We start from the raw sequence: 12,306 nt of genomic DNA, 5'->3' as shown, positions 1-12,306 counted from the left end.
CCCACAGAAACAGCAGCAACATAATCTAAGAGTATAATGGAGAGCAACAAATAGAAACAGAAGGATTAAAAGTATCCTGCTCACTAGGTTGGAGGCAAGTTCTGACGACAACAGGGCCAACAACAAAGATTCTCAGGTCAAGCTCCATGGTCAAGTAACAGATTCCAAAATCAAAGACTGTGACCCACCAAGGCTCAGGCAGCCAGAACCTAAGAGCTCACCAACAGCCAAGTCCAAAATACCACAATTGTGACTAGCTAATCCCATGCTAGCTGCGGCCTTATAAAGGGAGTTTCTCCTACAGGTGAGGCTGGGTTCATTAAGCTTCTTTCTCCTAGCTGGCTCATCTCTGCTACTCAGGAGGAGTAGATCAGATCCTGTACTGGTTCTCCTGACATTTCCTCAGCAGGTGGAAGGCCGTGGGCTGCCAGGCATGCACTCTTGTGCTTGGTCCATGCCTCTGTCCTTACCCTCAGCCTTCACTGCTCCTGGGGTTCTTTGGGAGACAGTGGCAGGTCTGGCAGCAGGCAGGTCCATGCTAAGGCCGCCTGGCTTGATGACACTGTGGTTGCCAACCCTCCTGGAGATCCCCACAAATTACAACTGATCTCCAAATGACAGATTTTAACATTCTCCGAGACATGGAGGCTTCTTAGGCTGGGCTATGTGGAATTATATCCCACATAGGTACTACCTGACAATTGATGCCAACCCACCTAGAGAACTCCAAGAGTTACAAATGACTTTCAAATGACAAGTTTTAATTATCTCAAACAGAATGGTGGCTTTGGAGTGTGGCTTCTGTGGAATTATACCCCACTGAGGACCCTCCATATTATGATTGCCGTACCTGGAGATCTCCTTCCATTTCAGCTGAACTCCATATGTCGTATTTTACCTAAATTGGAGACAATGGTAGTATTGGGTATTGGCAACTGGGGTGTCTGAAGCATCTCCTTACAGTAGTTGCCAACCCGCCTGGAGATCTGTTTCCATTACAACTGAACTCCATATGGTGACGTTATCTCTCTTGGAGACAATGGTGTCATTGGAGGTCAGTGCCTGTGGCATTATACCCCTCCGAAGCCCATCTTACTGTGCTTCCTAATATCCAGCTGGTATCATCTGGCCCATAATTTAAACCCTATCCTCTGCTGCCAACAGGAACAGCTCCCTGCCCTCCTCTAAGTGACAGCCCTTCAAATACTTAAAGAGAGCAATCATGTCCCCCTATGACATCATGCAATTTGGATGTTATGCCTCTGTTGATAGACCCCAAGATCGCACTCACCTTTTTTGTCACTTCATCACACTGGCTGCTCATATTTAACTTACGTTCCATCTGAACCCCAAGATCTTGTTCACACACACTGCTAACCAGAAGTGTATCCCCCATCCAGTATGTGTGTTCCTCATTTTTGCTACCCAGATGTAGAATTTGGCACTTATCCTTGTTAAATTGCATCTTGTTCACATCCACCCACTTTTCCAATGTGTTCCGATCTCGTTGAATTCTATCCCTATCTACTGATTTTGTTTGCTGCTTCTCCCAATTCGATGTCATCTGCAAATTTAATGCATAGCCCCTCCACACCCTCATCCAGATCATTTGTAAAAATATTGAAAAGTACCAGGCCCAGGACCGAGCCCTGTGGCACCCCACTGGGCACCTTCCTCCGTTCAGATGAAATGCATTGACATCTACTCTTTGAGTGCGGTTCTCCAACCAGTTCCCTATCTACCTAACTATCCTAGAGTCCAGTCCACAGTCCTCTAGTTTACCCATCAGAACATCATGAGGAACCTTGCCAAAAGCTTTTCTGAAATCCAGATAAACTACATCAATTCTCACGATCCAGTAAGCCTGTCACTCAATCATAGAAGGAGATGAGGTTGGTCTAGCAGGACCTATTGAGGACAAATCCATGCTGACTTCCGCATATCACTATGTTGTCCATCAGATGCTTGCATACAGACGTGTTTAATATCTGTTCCAATATAAATTTTTTTGTCGCTGCATCACACTGGCTGCTCATATTTAACTTACGTTCCATCTGAACCCCAAGATCAGCTGTAATTCAAGGAGAACTCTAGGCCCCATCTGGAGGTTGGCAATCTTATCCAGTCTCCCGCTCTTCAAATCAGCTCTGCTGTTCTCCTCTATATGCTTGAATCATCTCTCCATGCACTTACTGACGCTTTAGTCAAATCCCTCTCCAAATACCCACGCTTTGTGCAGCTTTCTGACCGACATGTCACCAAGTTTTGTTCACATTCATCCACTGTTCAATGTTCACACACAGCCCCTTTCCATTATTGTTGCATTCACCTTCATTTTGATCCACTGACTGAATTGATCTATGGGGAAGCAGTTTCCTTTGTTTGGTTGATTATATATATTAACTAGCTTGATGCCTGTGCTTCGCTATGGTATTTAACTACTTAAAATCCAGTTATAATATTTATGGGTAAGTAACGTTTTTGGTTTGGGGGGGCGGGTTGAGTTGGTTTTGTAGTATAATAGCATAGTACCCGAGCTTCACAAAAGTGTTTGAATAAAGCGAAGGGTGTTGATGCCTAAAACTGATGAAGTGAACTTCGAAATGTAACATTTATTGAAGAGATTTTTAAAAGGAAAAGATTGTAGTGCAAGAAATAAAGTGAAAAATACGTACAACCTTATTTTTCTACTGAAGGACCTCTTTATAAACCTCATGGGTGGTTTTCTCCCACTTTGGAGCCCCCACTTTGAGGAGAAGCTTGTGGGCTTGGAAGTCAGGAGGGTTGAGCATGTTGAGGAACTCCACAGGGAGTCATTGAATGTGTCCTGAGTACTGTTTAGAATGTTGGGATGATGACCAATCAGGGCCACATATGCAAATGACCTCAGGGCACAGCAGCTGAGTTGGCAGTTGGCAGGGGGAGTGGGATGAGCAGCCTCCCAGGCACACAGGGAAGCTGTATCCCTATGGGAAAACACATTTTACCCCTTTTTACCCCTTAAAATCCCTTCTTAGTGAGCCTCTACACCACAAAAGGAACGTTCTCCCCAAATTTCATGCTTTTAGGTTCAGGGGTTTGGGCTGGGCATTGATGAGTCAGTCAGGACACTTGTCTTTAGATAGATAGATAGATAGATAGATAGATAGATAGATAGATAGATAGATAGATAGATAGATAGATAGATAGATAGATAGATAGATAGATAGATAGATAGATAGATAGATAGATAGATAGATAGATAGATAGATAGATAGATAGATAGATAGATAGATAGATAGATAGATAGATAGATAGATAGATAGGACATCTCTTTTTGATTGTTTGTTGGAGCCTCCAGCCAGGCAACACAGCTGGGAGTAAAATAATGTTGAGACTGACGCCCCTGATGAGGCGTTATCGAAATCTGAGCTTCAGCCGGCCCCAGCTTGGGCGTATCTCTTGCTTCCGAGTGAGCGACTTGCAATGAAGTGGAATATACATGGACACTTTAACCCCTTGCTGCTTCGCGTTCAGAGAAGACATCATTTATGTTGGTGCAGTTTGTGATACTTAAGAAGACACGAGTTGGACACTGGTTAACTTATATTTACTTTGCAGGTTCATTCTATGTAAACTCTCATTGAATATGTACAAATTAATTTTCATGTTATGAATTTTGCATGTTGAGTTACAAGTAAACGATTACTGTATAAAGTAAGCTTTTGCATTCTGTGCATAGTAGTCTTAACAACCCCCGTGGGTTTCCCTTTACATTGTTAGCAACAACGGGGGTGGCCCCTCCTTTTTTGTAGGCAACTGGTATTGACTTGAAGCCATATTTTAAGCCCCAGGCTAACTCCAGACAATGGGGAGGGGGTTTGAAAACCTGATCTGGGTGCAAATAAAGCCCCGAGCCACTGCAGAAAACCCTGCTGTCTGCTGTTCTTTTTTTTTTTTTGAACTTTTTATTTTCTGATTTTCTGGAATACATAACAATTTAAACAAAAATTTTACACATAACATGCAAAAAACATAAACAGTGAACCTTGGAACAGTCAATAAGAGATCAGCTATCACTGAAAAGTACATTATTGTTAGAGAAGGTACAATACTAGAGAAGACTCATAAGACTGCCAAAAAGCTGAAAGTGTTCATATCTGCATTCGGCAGTTTATTGGTAGCATGAAGATGGTTCAAAAAAGGTATCCATTGTGTAAAGAACGTTGAATGATGCTGTGGATTATCAGTAGAGTGAAGATAATCCGCTAATTTCTCCATGGTGAAGATATCCCACACTTTCTGGTACCACTGCTGCAATTTTGGAAGTCTGTCTTGTTTCCAGTATAACACAAGAAGCATTTTCGCTGCAGCTAATAACAAGAGTATTCAGTTTCTCCTGATCGTTGGTACTGTTGGGTCTTCCCAGAGACCCAGCAGGATTGTCTCAGGATTTTTAGGTACATCATAGCCTGTGATTTCTGTAACAGACCTCAAGATTAAGTCCCAGAATGACTGGATTTTAGGGCACGCCCACCAGAGATGAATATAATCTCCAATTTGGCCGCATTGCTTCCAACAAAGCGGGGCTATAGTAGGATTAAGGTGATGGAGGGAACTAGGTGTCATGTACCATCTCGACATTATTTTAAAAGATGACATTTTTATATTGATTGCTTTAGTTTTTAAGTGTCTACCTGACCAAATCAGGGCCCATTGGTTGTCCGTTAGTATGTTCTTGCAATCCCTATTCCATTTCATTTGGTATTTTAAGGGTGGATGTTCATTTTTTTAGGTTTAAAATGGAATAAATTCTTGCTATAAGTCCCTTATGTTGAGATGATATTTGTTTTAGCAGGAACTCAAAGTCTGTTAGCTCACGTTTCAAAGCATTTGCAATTGGTTGGCTGTTTATAAGGTGTGACAGTTGTAAGTATGGTACCATGGCAAGGTATCAGCTGCATCTTTTTCAATTTGCCCTTTACTTAGGATGGTCCCTTGTTTGGTTATATCCATAATTCTACTTTTCTTAAGTATCTTCCATTTCTGGAATGAGATTAAATCCTTTCCAGGTGGAAACCAAGATTGGTCCAGGAAGGGTGATAACGGAGAAGGAGTGGGGGCTAGATACTCTCTTACTCTGTCCCAAGTTATTAGAGTAGATTTCAGAAAAGGATTGGTAAATGTTTGAACTGGTCTGCTTTTATGATCTGTCCAGATTATATCTTTTATGTCATGTGTGGAAATGTGTGTTGCTTCAGCATAGCTCCAGTCTAAATTTTCTGTAGGATTTAACAAAAGCTCTATATTAGCTAATTGAGCAGCCATGTAATAATGTTTTAAATCAGGTATAGCCAATCCACCTCTATTGGAGGCACGTTTCATGGTTGAGAAGTTGATTCTAGGGAGTTTGTTAGCCCAGATAAATTTATTTATGAGACTTTGCCATGACTGGATATCTTGATCCGTGAGATGAATAGGCAGCATACGAAAGTTAAATAAGAAAAGAGGTAAAATCATGGATTTGACTAGCAGTATTTTTTCAGCCCAGGACAAATTTAACTTGTCCCAATCCTTAAACTTATCGTTAACCTAGAAGCTGAAGTTGGTTCCCAGTTTCTTATTCGCAGTTCCTTATTCCTTATTTGTTATTCGCAAAGCCAAAGAAAAATATTGTGGGAAAACTGAAAAGCTCTAAACTCCAAAATGAAGTTTGCAGTGGCACATATTATACAACTCCATATTCAGAAGACTCAGCACTCTAAGTGGACCGATACTGGGTCATCCTACAAAACCCAGATCTTGAGTAAACAGCTTCAAAATAGAATGCCCCCAGAACAATTCAATAAGAAGAAAGGGGCGGCAGCTGAAGCAGAAAAAAACTTTGGATCACCCCAAATCACACACCCCTGAACTCCAGAGACTGTCCCCTACAAGAGGACATGTGCTGGTGCTGAACCAGTCTCTGGTTCTGGACCTAAGGCCTCGAATGTGGCCTGTCTCCAAGCACCCTGTATTAGACATGGCTTTGAATAAGGAAGTGGTGAAAATATAAGCCCCCTGCACCCCAAAATAATCTTTGGATCACCCCAAATCACACACCCCTGAACTCCAGAGACTGTCCCCTACAAAAGGACATGTGCTGGTTCTGATCCAGTCTCTGGTTCTGGTCCTAAGGCCACCTATGTGGCCTGCCTGAAAAAAAACTTGTATTAGACATTGCTGTGAATAAGGAAGTGGGGAACGATAAGCCCTCTGAAACCCAAAACAATCTTTGGATCACTCCAAATCACACACCCCTGAACTCCAGAGACTGTCCCCTACAAGAGGACATGTGCTGGTTCTGATCCAGTCTCTAGTTCCAGAGTTGAGGCCTACTATTTCACCTTTCTCTCAGAACCTTGTACTTTATATTGCTGTGAATAAGGAACTCAGAAATATAACAGCCCTCGGCACCCCCCAAATAATCTTTGGATCACCAGAAATCAAACAGAACTTGGTTCCAGAGACTGTCCCTCACAACAGGACATATGCTGGTGCTGATCCAATCTCTGCTTCCGGAGCTGAGGCCTCCTATTTGGCCTGCCTCCCAGAACCTTCTATCAGACATTGCTGTAAATAAGGAACTGGGGAAAATGAAAGCCCTCTATGCATCAAAACAATCTTTGGATCACCCCATCTCACACAGACAGAGATGGGGGGCAGAGCGCTTATATTTCCCCCACTTTCCCCCACTTTCTTATTCAAAGCAATATCTAATACAAGTTTTTTCCCAGGCAGGCCACATAGGAGGCCTTAGGTCCAGAACCAGAGACTGGATCAGAACCAGCACATGTCCTTTTGTAGGGGACAGTCTCTGGAGTTCAGAGGTGTGTGATTTGGGGTGATCCAAAGATTATTTGGGGTTCAGGGGGGGCTTATATTTTCGCCACTTCCCTATTCAAAGCAATGTCTAATACAAGGTTCTTGCAGGCAGGCCACATGGGAGACCTTAGGTCTAGAACCAGAGACTGGATCAGCACCAGCACATGTACTCTTGTAGGGGACAGTCTCTGGAGTGCAGGGGTGTGTGATTTGGGGTGATCCAAATATTGTTTTGGGTTTCAGAGGGCTTATACTTCCTTACTTCCTTATTCAAAGCCTTGTCTAATACAAGTTTTTTCCAGGCAGGCCACTTAGGAGGCCTTAGGTCCAGAACCAGAGACTGGATCAGCACAAGCACATGTCCTCTTGTAGGGAACAGTCTCTGGAGTTCAGGGGTGTGTGATTTGGGGTCATCCAAAGATTATTTGGGGTTTCAGAATGCTTATATTTTCACCACTTCCTTATTCAAAGCCATGTCTAATACAGGGTGCTTGGAGACAGGCCACATTCGAGGCCTTAGGTCCAGAACCAGAGACTGGACCAGCACCAGCACATGTCCTGTTGTAGGGGACAGTCTCTGGAGTTCAGGGGTGTGTGATTTGGGGTCATCCAAAGATTATTTGGGGTTTCAGAATGCTTATATTTTCACCACTTCCTTATTCAAAGCCATGTCTAATACAGGGTGCTTGGAGACAGGCCACATTCGAGGCCTTAGGTCCAGAACCAGAGACTGGACCAGCACCAGCACATGTCCTCTTGTAGAGGACAGTCTCTGGAGTTCAGGGGTGTGTGATTTGGGGTGATCCAAAGATTGTTTTGGGTTTCAGAGGGCTTATATTTTCACCACTTCCTTATTCAAAGCCGTGTCTAATACAGGGTGCTTGGAGACAGGCCACATTCGAGGCCTTAGGTCCAGAACCAGAGACTGGATCAGCACCAGCACATGTCCTCTTGTAGGGGACAGTCTCTGGAGTTCAGGGGTGTGTGATTTGGAGTGATCCAAAGATTATTTTGGGTTGCAGGGGGCTTATATTTTCACCACTTCCTTATTCAAAGCCATGTCTAATACAGGGTGCTTGGAGACAGGCCACATTCTAGGCCTTAGGTCCAGAACCAGAGACTGGATCAGCATCAGCACATGTCCTCTTGTAGGGGACAGTCTCTGGAGTTCAGGGGTGTGTGATTTGGGGTCATCCAAAGATTATTTGGGGTTTCAGAATGCTTATATTTTCACCACTTCCTTATTCAAAGCCATGTCTAATACAGGGTGCTTGGAGACAGGCCACATTCGAGGCCTTAGGTCCAGAACCAGAGACTGGACCAGCACCAGCCCATGTCCTCTTGTAGAGGACAGTCTCTGGAGTTCAGGGGTGTGTGATTTGGGGTGATCCAAAGATTGTTTTGGGTTGCAGGGGGCTTATATTTTCACCACTTCCTTATTCAAAGCCATGTCTAATACAGGGTGCTTGGAGACAGGCCACATTCGAGGCCTTAGGTCCAGAACCAGAGACTGGATCAGCACCAGCACGTTTCCTCTTGTAGGGGACAGTCTCTGGTGTGCAGGGGTGTGTGATTTGGAGTGATCCAAAGATTGTTTTGGGTTTCAGAGGGCTTATAGTTCCCCACTTTCTTATTTACAGCAATGCCTAATACAAGTTTTTTCCAGGCAGGCCACATAGGAGGCCTTAGGTCCAGAACCAGAGACTGGATCAGCACCAGCACATGTCCTCTTGTAGGGGACAGTCTCTGGAGTTCAGGGGTGTGTGATTTGGGGTGATCCAAAGTATTTTCCTGTTGCAGCTGCCGCTCCTTTCTCCTTATTGAAATGTTCTGGGGGCATCCTATTTTGAAGCTGTTTACTCAAGATCTGGGTTTTGTAGGATGACCCAGTATCAGTCCACTTAGAGTGCTGAGTCTTCTGAATATGGAGGTGTATAATATGTGCCACTGCAAACTTCATTTTGGAGTTACAGCTTTTCAGTTTTCTCACAATATTATTCTTTGGCTTTGCGAATAACGAATAAGGAACTGCGAAAAAGGAACTGGGAACTGGGAACCAACTTCAGCTTCGTACATTGTTGGTATATAAGCCTGAAGGAAAATTGGTGCTTCCTCTGTGCTGGCGCTGAGTGCATGAGCATGCAAGTGGCTATACTTGAAATTCACACATTTCTAATTCTGGAACTGACTCACTGCAATTTAGTGGCTGCAAACCAGTATAGATTTAGGGATGCTTATACTATAGATTTCAGTGGGCTTAAGAATACTTAACTATGAGCTGATTTGTGGCTTGCAAGCTCTATCTCTTATTTTTTGTGCAAAATATACAAATTAAGAGTATTTATATTCTTTCTTCTCTCTCTTGCCAAACCACTGAGTCTAACTCCAGGGAAAGGTTAATACTCTGACAAGTAATGCAATATTGTTTCTGGCATGTAATGAATCTCAAAATAGGCATCGGATACAATGGTGCAAACAGAATGATCCAAATCCTTATCCTAAGTGAAGGGCATATTCCAAAAGTGTGTATCTGATATCCAAATTTGGCCAGGATGGTTTTCCTACCAAACCAGGCATCAGCTAGTTCCAAAGTCCGCATCACTCATCACTGACAAGATAATCCTATAAAGATAAGACACTGTCATAATTAGAGATCATATCCAGACAAAAAAGTATTTGGTTTGGCTTAATTTAGAAATAATAATAAAATTAGGATTTGCTGGCCACCTATGATCTCTGTTTGGCAGAATTTTTCTTTTATTAGCATATATTAGAAGAATTTATTCTGTCTCCTGATACAATGTTCATTTTACAGCAGGTCCTTTGTTATAGCCATTTTTTAAATCACCATGTCTAGCCTGATACACTGTAAGGAATAAGTTATTTGATATTGTTTGTCTAGAAAGAAAAAATCTGAACTGTAATGCAAAAGTTTAGAGACTGAAATAAGAGTAAATTCTTAACATTTAATAATAATGAATCAAACCTATTTTTTTTATTCCTTATTAGCATATTCTATGTGCTTCTTTAGTGCTGGCTCAGTTCATAAATTGGAGATCAATGTCAATTTCTTTAATGGAGGATGGGGAGGAGGTGCTTGCCAGTCTCTTAGCAGTGGATTGGTTGGGACAACTCAGAATGAAAGACTAAGGGGAGTAGTAATTCCAGGCTGATATTGATGGATTAATTCTCTTCTAAGACAAAATTCCACTGATTCTTGTTAAATGTTTTCATAAAGAAGCTAGTAACCTGGCTGATTGCCAACTCACCCAAGAGATAGAAACAAGTAGGCGTTCAATTTATTTATAACTAGGACAGTTGAAAGTGGTGGACCAAAGTGATACTATGCGATGCATAAACCCACCACTTTTAGAAATGTAACAACTGCATATGTGTGCGCACATACACACATACATCCCATTACTACCACAACTGCCAAACTGTGTTATTAGCAATGACTGCGAATTATTTGAATTTGTGTTATATACTGGCCTGGGAGTCATTATGGCTGAAATATGGTCTACAGATATAGTAAAAGCAATGTAAAGGTTGGGTGAGGCTAAAATACAAGTGTATGAAAATTCTTCTAGTTATGCAATATCTAGGATGCTATACTGTATTACTATGAGTGTTGTAGTACAAAAGTATCTTTCAATTTTTTTAAAAAATAAGATTTTTTATTAAAAATGTAAAGAACTACAGTTGATGTGTGGCTACTTGGCGAGGTTCCTGCAATCCCATACTCATTTATATCAGCTTATCCACATTCAGATGCTTTGTATATAATTAAAAAGAAGATAGCTAGTTCATAGGAAATTGGTTACTTTCTCTAGCTAGCATAGCTGTGAGAGCATTCAGATCCATTGTAGATGTGGCTGAATACATGGCTTTATTTTGACAAGCATTAGTGAGTATTAAATTGCTTTATGAAATGTTTATGAGTGAAACAGAATAGTTTCCACTCCTTTAATCCTCCTTTTAAAAAAATACTCTGTGCGCCTAAGGAAGATAAATAGCCACATAAATTGAATGTGATGTACAGAGCTGTTATTGTGGGGCAGTTGAGTTATATCCTAGTCTCATCAAAAACAAATGGAGCATCCCCGTTCACTATGATGAAACCAGAATTCAGCCTCTAGTTAATAAGGAAGGGAAACCATTATTGTATGGTGGTTATTAGGTTCCTTAGCATATCATCATTTCTCTTCTCTGTCTCTTCTCCAGGAAATCATACCTATCAAAAAACTTATTCCAATGTAACCAGACCACAGATTTATAGCTAAAATTCATCTCTTTGTTTCCCCTAGGGTTACCAACCTCCAAGTGGAGCTTGGAGTTCCCCTGGAATTACAATTGATCTCCAAACTACAGAAATTAGTTCCCTAGAAAGAAATGGCCTCTTTACTAACAGCTGAGCAAAAAAGGCATTTTTGGACAGCACAGCTTGTCACAGGGATTTAATAAATGCTGCAGTGCTGAAATTCCCTTCCTTGCATCTGGCTATCCTAAGAGAGTCACACGACATGAAGATTTATCAAGAAATAGTTCAATACCATTAAATGTTAGGTAAATGAAAATGTTTGTGGCAGCACAACATCAGCTAGACTGCACTGTGCCAAATATTTAGAGCGTGATATAGCTACTGCTATAGAAGTAATCTTTCATCTGAAAAAAATAGAAAAGGTACAATAATCTACAGTGGTTATGTCACTTCGTATTACAGTACTCCCCCCAAGCCCCTAAAAAGAAGAAAGTCAGCTAACTGTTCCTAGGAGTTTAAAAAAAGTCAGCAGGCTGATACCTTCTCCAAAAAATGTGGCTAAATATACTTTGTAGGAATACAGACTGGCAGAAACCCTGGGCATATATTTGGGGTGTGTGGTTTGAGCTGCACTCTGATATGGAGGATTGAGCATCTCATACTTGGGAGATTTAACATTGTGAGAAACAAAACAAGAGATAAGTCATTCAGAACTCAAAATTTTCTCATGTTTGGTTAGATTGCCAACCCTGAAGTGGAGCCTGGGGACGACAGAGTCTGTAGACAGAAGGGACCTCAGCAAGGTATAATGCCATGGAGTTGACCCTCCAAAGCAGCCATTTTCTCCGGGAGGACTGATCTCTGTAGTGTGGACATCATCAGTTGTAATTTCAGGAGATCTCCAGGCCCTACTTGGAGGCTGGCAACCTTAGACTGAAAACCTCGGTGGGATTAATACGTTAATAGAAAGTGTAATGAGTCCTTGCTTTTGTAAAGAATAATTTACAGGCTGGGAACAAATTAATACAAACAAATTAATACAAACAAAGGTACAGCAGCTCCAGAGAGCAAACTCAGCAGGAAGCAGAGAAACATGAGGTGGGAGTAAGATTGCCAATCTCCAGGAGGGAACTGGAGTTCACCTGGAACTAGGACTGATCTCTAGATCATAGAGATCAGCTTCCCTAAAGAAAATGGCTTTG

The sequence above is a fragment of the Eublepharis macularius genome, chromosome 4 (genome assembly GCF_028583425.1).
Source record: "Eublepharis macularius isolate TG4126 chromosome 4, MPM_Emac_v1.0, whole genome shotgun sequence".
Classification (NCBI taxonomy): Eukaryota; Metazoa; Chordata; class Lepidosauria; order Squamata; family Eublepharidae; genus Eublepharis; species Eublepharis macularius.
The sequence above is the reverse complement of the archived record's forward strand: the minus strand, read 5'-3'. Positions refer to the sequence as shown.